Source organism: Mustela putorius, unplaced genomic scaffold, assembly GCF_011764305.1.
Source record: "Mustela putorius furo isolate JIRA1106 unplaced genomic scaffold, ASM1176430v1.1 tig00000407_pilon_pilon_pilon, whole genome shotgun sequence".
Taxonomy (NCBI): Eukaryota; Metazoa; Chordata; class Mammalia; order Carnivora; family Mustelidae; genus Mustela; species Mustela putorius.
Window position 1 is genome coordinate 18,203,823 of NW_025421373.1, and position 10,613 is coordinate 18,214,435.

At 40.7% G+C, this 10,613-nt stretch overlaps 1 long non-coding RNA gene across 1 annotated transcript; it reads right to left on the minus strand.

The window, feature by feature from the left end:
• Positions 1-4,081: 4,081 nt before the first annotated feature.
• On the minus strand, positions 4,082-8,085 carry LOC123391926. The gene is made up of 2 exons (XR_006606608.1): positions 7,916-8,085; positions 4,082-6,810 (listed from the first exon to the last, which is right to left on the minus strand). It is a non-coding gene; the product is annotated as an uncharacterized LOC123391926 (long non-coding RNA).
• Between the last annotated feature and the right edge of the window lie 2,528 nt (positions 8,086-10,613).

The following is a 10,613-nucleotide window of genomic DNA, read 5'->3' on the forward strand; positions in this document are numbered from 1 at the left end:
AGCCTCAGGCTGCAGCCGGGTATTGGAGGCAATGCTCAAAGCATATGAAGAGCTCACACGTAAATCCGGCAGACTCTAGGACCCACTGGATGAAAGAACAGAGTGTTTAGGAACCAGCCACAGACATCTGAGGAAGTTCAGCCAAAGGCAGCAGGACTCCAGCAGTCTGGCTGGAAGACCATTTGATAGTTCATTGAAGAGCTGCAGAAAGCCAATGGTTGATAGTAATGGTGTAGAAGTATACTCATTCCTTAAAAACTTAAAGAGTTTTGGGGCACCTGGGTGGCTTAATGGGTTAAGCCTCTGCCTTCAGCTCGGATCCTGGTCTCAGGGTTCTGGGATTGAGCCCTGCATCAGGGTCTCTGCTCAGCGGGGAGTCTGCTTCCTCCTCTCTCTCTGCCTGCTTCTCTTGTGATATCTCTCTCTCCTTGAGAGAGATATCTCTTGTGATATCTTGTGATCTCTCTCTCTCTGTTAAATAAATAAATAAAATATTTTTTAAATAAAAAAACAACAAACAAAAAAACCTTAAGAGTTTTGAAGGTGGTAGACAGACCTATGCCTAAACAAGTAGAAAATGACATCATTAAAAATTACCCCCAGAGCACTAGAAATTAGAGAATAATTTGACTTTGGGGGAAGCAGGATATTTGAGATGCCTTCTTGAAAATGTATGCTGGGATCCCTAACACTGATACTACCGGAGGACAGAAAAGTGCTTAAAATTATAGGAATAGGTCACAGAAATCTCAGATTAGTGTTCTGGAGCAACAACTGACAATGGTTGAGGTAAGTTTCTTCTCTCTCTCAAATGCTTCATTTTATCACATACAAGGTTGTACATTTACCCTTTGCCCTATCACCTCCCTCTAAAAAGTACATAACAATGATGCTAATCATAGTAACAATTATAATAAAGAAAAAGGTGCAGTGCCTGGTGGCTCAGGTTAAGCAGTTAAGCATCTTCAGCTCAGGTCATGATTTCAGGGTCCTGAGATCCAGCCCCTACCCCCTTACCACCCTGTCAGACTTAGCTCTCACCTCGGAGTCTGCTTGTCCCTCCCCCTCTGTTCCTCTACCTCCTCTCTCTCCATCTCTTTGATAAATAAATAAAATCTTAAAAAAAAAATGAGTAAGACAATGCAATAATGAGTTTCTTCCTTTCTTGGAGTCTACTTTTATTAGCTTTATTGAAGTATAATTGACATATGATAAATTATACATATTTAAAGTATATGATTTGGGGTACCTGGGTGGCTCAGTCATTATGCGTCTGCCCTTGGCTGAGGTCATGATCCTGGGGTCCTGGGATCAAGCCCCACATTGGACTCCCTGCTCAGCCAAGAGCCTGCTTCTCCCCCTCCCCCTCCTCCTGCTTGTATTCCTTCTCTCACTGTCTCTCTATCTGTCAAATAAATAAATAAAATCTTTAATTTAGTAAGTAAATAAATAAAGTGTTTGATTTGATAAACTCTGATACACACACACACACAAACACACACACACATATTTATCAGTATCTGTGAAACTATCACCTCAGTCAAGATAATGAAACTCCAAAAGGTACATCACTTCTAACAGTTTCCTAATGCCTCTTTGCAGTTCCTCCCTTCTGCCTCTCCCTGTCACCAACCCCCATCCCCAAGCCCTGGTGGATCCATCACTCTACATTAATTTGTGTATTTCCTAGAATTTTATATAAATGCAATCACACAGTGTGTGAATTGTTGGTCTTACTTTTTCCACTTAACATATTTGAGTTTCCTCCAAAGGATACCACATATCAATAGGTCATTTCTTTTCAGTGTTAAGTGGTATGTCATTGTAAGTCACTTGTTTTTAGGTTTATCATTTTTGTTTCCTTTTTAACATCTTTCTTCTTTTCTTTCTTATTGTCAGCACAACATGCTTATTATTTAAAAAAAAAAAAAACCTTTCACAATTGTACAAAAGTATAAAGTAACAGGGAAAAAAGTCACCAACAGAAAGCCTCGGTATTTAAGTTAAAAAGAAACCACCAAAATGAAACACAAGAACCTGAAGACTAAAAAGCCTTCATGAGTGTCAAGAAGTAAGTCTTTACCAGTTGGTTGGTGCACCTTGACGGAACCCAGGGATGTTACTGCACTTGGGGGGCCCTTGCTGAAAGCCCTGTAAACTGCACTGTGTGCGGCTGTCTACGTGCTCTTCCAAAGGCTGTCATGTAACATGTTTTGCTTATACAAAAGGTGTATCAATAAGGAGAGATTGTGAAATAAGGCAAGATGCTACATCTAAGGAACATAAGGGGTATACATTAAAAAAGAAGTCTTGGAGATCCACAGGCTAAGGAAAACCACAAAGTTTATCGTCTGAGCCAAAAGAAGGAAGGTAGTTTGATTTTATCAGTTTGATTTTTATAAAACCACGTATTATCAGCAATTTTTCTACTGTTGAACTGCAACTAATTTCCCTTTTTTTAACATTAAAAATCCTTACATGTTCCCCCACTGACCAGGATATACACTCAGCAGCTGCTTCTTTTAGCCTAGCAAAGATCAACCTGACCTTGGCCCATCGGTTTGTACTTTGAAGAGTGTACTTTATGAAACATGTGAGTAGAGAAGTATTCATGCTTGGAAGAATGTGCTGTCTCCTTTGCTCAGTATTTTACCATGATTAATCCCCATCCATCTCTCTCTGCTGCTGCCGCTACCAATGCGGTCAGTCTCATATTTCTTCTCTATAGCAGACGCCTTTCAAATGTTGTTGGATTCTGGCTGGGTGTGACCTTTTATGGGGCACTGCTGCCTCCTATCAGGCTTTTATGGGCCTGTTGGTTTGTGCACATGTGCAGACATTCTGACCCTCTGACCCTCCAGAATAGATTCTATGAGAACAACTGTATCTGACCTTTTCAACATTTTGGACACCCAAACTCTCTCAAGTGCATGGGTGCGAAGAATGCTCCCTGGTGGTTTTGGCTTACATTCTTCTCACATCAGAAGAAACAGTCTGGGAGAATGTGAAGCCAGGTCAAAAATGCTAACAGAACAGCGATGTCGCTGGCAGCCCTTCAAGCTGCCCGGCATGAATTTGAGCATAAGGCAGTGTTTTCACATCTTTCTGTTTTTATTGTAGTTTCAGTGAGCAGTTCCAAATATACGAATTACACTTTCTGGTATAATCCAGTCTATAGAGAAAGCAATGGCTAACAAAAACTCTAGAAACTTTGAAGCCATTTTAAAAAATTCCTTCTCAGATCTAATCTTTTCTTTTTTCTGAGTCCTGAATCCTATTGCTAAACGAGCCTACTTTATACAAACTTTTTCTTTAAATGTAGGAATCCATTTTATGGTATTTCCAGCACTGTTGATTTGAATGCTCTGTGCTATTACAGCTTACCAACAGTGAGCTTACTTTCATAAACACTCTAGTATATGTTTAAGGATACAAAACAACTTTTTAAAATTGTCAGTCTACTTCTCAAAAAAAACAAAAAAAGAATGAAAGAAACTTCTTAAATTGGAGTTTTTAAAGTTTTAAATGCCAGATTATTTAAAAAAAAAAAAAACAACTATATAAAACCTGCTTTTTCCCAGTCTTCATCTACTTTCTCAACTTCCCTCTGCTAATAAGGATCTGGGTTTTGTTCTTAATGCACAGTGGTCACTGGGTCACTGAGGCCTGTTCCTTTCCTTTGTTTCTCTTGACACTGACCTCACTCTTCTTTCTCCTCAGTGAGCTTTCTCTTTCTCTCCTCGAAACTGAATACTTTTCTCCTCTTAGTCTAACAGCCATGTTCATCCTCTTTTTTGATGGCTGATAAAGTCAGGTACACCCAATTCTTCCTCTACCACTGTGTTCAAAAAGAGGGATTTCTCATCCGATCACCTTTTCTCCCATTTTGAGATCTGGACTCATGTTTCTTCCTCAATGCTGGCATAATTCAAAAGAATATATTTGCCCTGGCCCAGCACACCAAAGTCACATCAGCACTTCTGCAATGGCTCAAGTACAGGATCACGGAGGGGCACGTCATGTGACACTCGGGACAGCTAAATCAACATCTCAGGATTGGAAGGAATACACCATCAAGACCTAAAAGATATGATTTTTATTTTCCATACACCATACAAGAATCCAAAGCCAGTGTAACTATATACAGTGCATCTCATCACTATCACTGATGGTTTGTGAGGCTCATAAAAAGAAGGGTCTATAACAAATTGTAAGACAAGCCCAAGAAGATGAAATAGCACATTGTACCACATTCTGAAGTGAGATATAAAATAATTTGGGTCTAGATATTTAAGTGAAAATCAGCAGGATGCTAGTTACAGGTAATAATATAATTTCTGATTTAGCATTACAGTTAAAGATGCAGTGATCTTTCTAGGCTATTACATGTATCTAGGGAGTAGGGAAAGGATTCTTAAATTATGGCAAAACATCAATTTAGCTACATTCAAGTGAGACCCTACATCATATAATAATAGTTCAATGTTTTTATAACTAGATTGAGCACTCTGATAGGAGGGTGGATAGTTACATATTTGTTACACGTATGAATCTTAATATTATTATTATATTTTGATAATAAACTTTAGTCATTATCAAGAAGTTTACACTTGCTCTTTCACTTTATATTAATTTCTTGTAAAGTATGATGGGGTGATATTATCTCATTATACAGTCATTTTAACTTTAATATATTTAATATACAATAATTAACTTTAATATATACATTTAAATAAGAATGAGCACAATATTGTCAAAGCGCCAAAGTTAATTATAGTAATTCCTTAGGCATTATCGATGGCTTTTTCAGATTTTATTTCTTGCTGATAGGATGTGATCAAAGATTTCAGAACAGTTAAATGATAAAATACAAATTTTAAGTGCACAGCTTGAAAAAAAATGAGATTGTGCAAAACAGAATGGAATTAATCTGTAGCAACCTAGTTTTGTACCATCATATTTGATGGGATTTCTGTTCTTGAAGTTTGGCTTTTGTTCTCTATAGGAACACCTCTGAATATCGATTTTAAGCCTGCTAATTATTTTTTTGACAGAGGGTGTTATGTGTATAAAAGATAGCATTTCAAACTTTTCTTTATGGCATTAACTTATAACGTAAAAATGATGTTACATTAGCATATAACATATAACTTATACATAAAATATGATGTGCTATACACTTTTGATATCTTTCATATAGATGTGTGTGAGATATATACAATTCATTAACAAAGCCAGTTAAAACAGACCTCTATTACCATTATTATATTTTCACTTACATTTTTTTGTTTTTCCTTTTTTTGGATCTAATTTTGTACAGTGGAGGCACTGCAGATATAAGTCAACAATAGACAACTCAGAAAAGGCGTCAAGGTAATTGTTATGTCTTGGCTGGTGAACTCTTAAATCAACAAAGGAGCCCGTCTCTCTGCTAATCAGCCCAGGCGGGTCCCCCGCCTGACAGTTGAGCTCAGAAGTGAATCTGCGCTGCGGGGTTTCTCTCTTGTTTTCCAATTCAACGTTTGCAACACAAAGTGAATAGAATAAACTTGGGGAGGGGGGCGAATGGCAACTAATACTTTGGGCTGTCTATATTTTGAGGACGATATTAAGAAATAAACTGTTCTTTTAAAATATTGCGTACTAATAACTATAATGCCATTTCCCGACGCCGCCAACAAGGCGAATGCAGAGGGAATGCTGTCCTCACAATTTTCTGGAGTGTAGGTACTCAGAGAAAGTTGAGCCTCTGGAGATGGCATAAAGAGGTGATTTGACAGAGTTTGAAGCCATTAAAATGGTACCTTGATTCTTTCATTTCCACACGTGTATTCATTTTGGGGAAACCCGGCATACTGAAGCACCAGCGGAGAAGGGAGCAACCTAAGACTGAAAGCTTAACCTTCCCAGGGGGTTTCATCTCTGAGGCCACAGCCGGAGGTAGAGCTGTCTTTCTCCACTCTTCACCTTTAGGAGATTGGAAAGTCCCCAGGCAGACAGCCTCCAGGTGGCACACAGGGACTCCTCCTCTTTTAGTGACCGGAGCCTCGGGCGGCAGGATTCATTCACTTTTGTTTCCACGTCCCCACCTGGGCCCACCAAAGCGCGTCGGAGGCCAGCCCGGGCTCTGGTCCCAAACGTGGGTGGCAAGGAAATTCACACTAAGGAACTGAGTGGCCTCTCCAGGGGCTGCGCTCGCCAGCCTAGGGAGGAGACAGGTCGGCGTGACGTTGGTTTTCTCCTATAGCCTAGCAGGAGGAGTGAGGACAAGGGGTTTAGATTCGATTCGCTTTTTCCCCTTTTGTCCATGGGAAGAGGGAATCGGAAAATGCCCTGGAGCGCAGAACACTGGGTGGGGGGTGAGGGTCCAGCTAGAAGGTTGGTAAATTGGAAATCCTGGAGGGAGAAGGCCCAGGGGATCCGGAGGGGCGGGGGTTGCGTCTCTTTGTTTCAGGCTTCTCTTATCCCGGGACCCCGGCTAGGCTAAATTTCTAGAGACATATGTGCTTGAACACGGAAGGGTGGGGGGTTCTTGGAAATACTAGAAACTTGATCGCAGGACTGAGCCCGCAAAGAACCGTAGGACAGGAGCTTCTGGGCCCTGGCTAGGAGCTACCTGGGATAGGGAAGTTGACCTCCGCGCCGCGCAGCTGCGCGGGTGGGAAGGATAGGCGTTCTTGACCCTTTCCGGAGCAAGTTATTAACTCGGTTGAGTTGATCAGATGACATTCTTTCTGGAAGGAGTCGTCTCCAGAGCCCCTTTTCTTGGTATTTAGCAGGTAGAGTAGCAGGGTAAATCCGTCTCTCAACCTGAAATCTCAAAGAATTGAAGAGTTTTCTTAAGAGACAGGATCCGGAGGCGAAGATAATTCTAAACACATACCAGCCCAGAGCTCCATCCTCTCATTCACGTCAGCGGAGTCGAAGAGACGGCAACCTTCAAATTTTTCGCTAAAATCTTATCTCTCGAATTGATCAACCACTTAGTAAGATTTGAAGATTTTTCTCCAGCCCCGAATCCACCTTCTCTTCCACTTAGAATCTCCTTGCAGATGCCACCAATGATTGCCCCTCCCCTTAAAAACAGCCCCTACCGACACATCTCAGCTACACTGAACATCCCTGACACACAGTTCAGCCACCAGTTTAATTAACAGAAAGTAGCTCTAACTCTTGATAACACCTTCGCAACCCACCCGAGGACTCCAGCCCAGGACACCTTACTATGAGGCTGCTTTTTGAGCGCTGAATTCTGAGAGTAAGGGAAGGTTATTTGAGGCATCCTGATAGATTTCCGGGCTTCCAATTCCCTCCCCCGCTTGGCTGGTAATTTTCTGCTGCTCCTCCACCTTCTCCTCCTCCTCCTCCTCTTGACCTCCTCCAAGGTACCCTCGCCTCCCCTCCTCCACTCGTTCCCAGTAAACCTCCAGCGGGCGGTGGAAATCAATCCTTTGGCGCTAAACTCAAAGCTGCCCTTCGGACAAAATTGTAGTGGGGGAAAGGGTGTCATTTCTTTCAGAAAGAATGTCATTTGATCAACTAGACCGAGTTAACTTGCTCCCGGTTTCCTGAAAGCTCCGGTGAGCCCGTGGGTGTTTTGCTAGATTCAGTGCAGATATGTTAGCTTTCAGCGGAATCGTCCAGGACTTGGGAGATAAAGCTTTTTCTCCTCTCCAGACTCCCAACTACCCTCCACGAGAATTCGATACATTTAATGAAAGCTTTGCCAGATGTAGGTTTCAGGGCGTCCTTGGGCCAGAACCTCCCAGTCGGCACATTGCACTCAACTGGCTCCAACGTGGGCTCCACACACAACTCTGGTCCAGTTAAAAATTACTTGTGCAGTTCCAAAGACAGTAACAAAAACAAACACCCTCCCCCCCCCCCAAAAAAAAAGGGAAGAAAAAGATTTCACCTGACACTACCAGCTGCTTCTGTGTGATGAGAATACTTCCAGAGGCATAATTTTAAATGAAGGGTGCCAATTTCTGTCCTCAATTGGTCGAACTCCTCCCTGCAATGAACAGCGAACCTCACATGCTCAAGACTGAACTGAGGTTTGCCGCTTCCTCGCTGCCGGCAGCGTGGAATTCTATCTGGGCTGGTAACCGAGCAGCAGACCGCACATGAACGCTACCTCCCCGGCTGCCTCTGCCAGTAAAGAATATCGGGAACACTGGTGACAGAAACAGTTACCTGAACCCAGAAACGCAGGCTAACAAGTTCAGCCTGCAGAAGAAGATTCTTGCTAATTCTCCCAGATTGTTTTAACTGGTTAATAAAGCAACTGACACTCAACAAAACCACATTCACAGCAGGAGTCCTAGTCAATAAAATGAGAATCACAACTGAAGGTTTGTTGTTGTTGTTGTTAACAACTGCCTTTATTATTATCCTTGCTTGGTATTTTTTTAATGGACAATTAAAGGAAAGAGAGACAATCATTTCAAACCCAATGGTACAGAACGATCTCTTCCCCTTTCCTCTGAAATTAGTCTCTTGATTCATCCTCAGTAAGCCACCACCTAAAACAATTGCAAGAAGGGCAAATTGGCTCTAAACACCCATACTTTCATTCTGGGTGGAATATAAATGGCTAATCATTACCCCCTTTAAACGCACATAATTTTATCTGACCCTTGGATGTGATTTAACATACGGATGGTTATAGAGCCTTATTCTACATGATTAAGACTACACAGAAAAAGCAAAAGTGAGAAGGGGATTGGAATACATATACACTATATTACATGCCGATTTTCTGAAGTGAATATGTTCATTTTGACCTCCAAAATACACTTTTTTTTAATATCAGAAAAAATAAACCCTTCATATATATCTATTTTTTTTTTCTTTTCTTCCCCTTCACTCCCCACCCCCCGGAAACTGGAAGACCAGTTGTTATTCTACTACTTCAAATCCAGTTCTAAAGAGAGCTTTACCTCCCTGGGAATAAGTCCCAAACAAACCCACAGTTCAGAGAAAGCTGATCAAAACCCCTTTCCTTCCCAGTTTTGGTTAGTGGGGAAGGAAAAGGCTTTTTCCTTTGCTGCACATAATTTTCCAAAGAATTGACCTAAAATTCACTTATATCTGTCTGAGCTTTTGTGGGGAATAAATACATTCTAAATGTGTAATGCCACTTTTCAATTGCAATTAAAGCCTATTTAGATTTCTGAAAAGTAGACTGAGAACATATTCATTCAAGGCTCTGTATCTGGCATTAAGTTTGATCTGGAATGTTTAAATTTTAAATCAGAGAAAGGAAGTAATGGCACACAAACACATAGGCTTCAGAGCCCACCAGGAATTTTAGGTGTAATAGCTGCATTTTGGAAGGTGTGTACAAGTGTACATGCGTAGATGCCACAGCTTCAAGAGTAAGAATTTACTTAATCTCAGCATACCTTTTATATTCAGACACTGTTAAGTATATTAGGGTGGCCTGGAGGTAATGGGGACTATACATAATAGCTACCAATATTCTTCTTCTCTCACCAATAGATGAGCTCACAACAGGGGATTCACAGAACTGCTGCGCTGAAAGATGTATTTTTGACCTAACAGAACATGCAAAGGTCAAAATAAGTCCATTTTTGTCAGGAGAGGGTCCAATTTCCCCTTTGAACACAAGAGGTCGCTCCTGTGATCAAGTACTGGGGGAAAATATTGCTAATCATGTTTTTTTGTATTCTATAAAAACATTACACAATTTTTTTACTATTTGATGCATTAAATGCACATGTAGCAGGCAGCTAAGGAAAGTGGAGAATAATCTGTGGTCACATTTGAACTTTCAGGAGAAGTGAAAAAAATGTTTGCTCCCCTAACTTTGGTTCTGATGCAAAATGTATTATCAGCAGACACAGACTCCAAAGCACAACCGTCATGGAACAACATACTGGGTTCCTTCAACTTTCCCTCTTTACAGGGAGTATCTTCCGCATGAGTAAAGGTTTTCCTCCAAGCCACATGCCAGCTTTTCTTTTGGAATTGCTACCATCAGCAGCAATAATTCTTTGGAATAGGTTATTAGTTTAGGAAGTTTAAATACCACACTGGGTGACTGGTTTGAAGCAGAATGGAGAGTGAGGGCGCTTTGTGGATCTCAAATATGTCATCAGGCTTCTGGCAGCTTCTGTTGTTTAATTCCACATTATAAAGGTGGCATAATGGAATCTGATTGGTTAAGATCCTCTATTTACTTTCTGGCATTATAGTAGTATCTTTTTCTTTCTTTTCTTTTCTTTTTTTTTTTTTTTTTTTTTTTTTGTAACTAGAGTCAACTTAATTATCTGTAAGGGAAACATGCCCTTATACCAGAAAGATTTGCTTTGCTTTTTGATTACCAGCATCAGCTTTGCAACAGCAGCATGACAAAAGGTCCTCACATATAATACTGGAGACTAGAAACTTTAAACGAAACAGATTTTTAAGCAAAAAATTGGAGAAATTTATCAACCTATATATATTCCAATTTTCAGTTTCACACACAGAGATACACTTATAATAAAAATAGAAGGCAGGAAATCCAGCTAAGACTCTTCCTTGAGAGAAAAAAAAAAACAGATAACGTGTTCTTGGTAAAGCCCTGCTAGATCAGGAGGAAACTC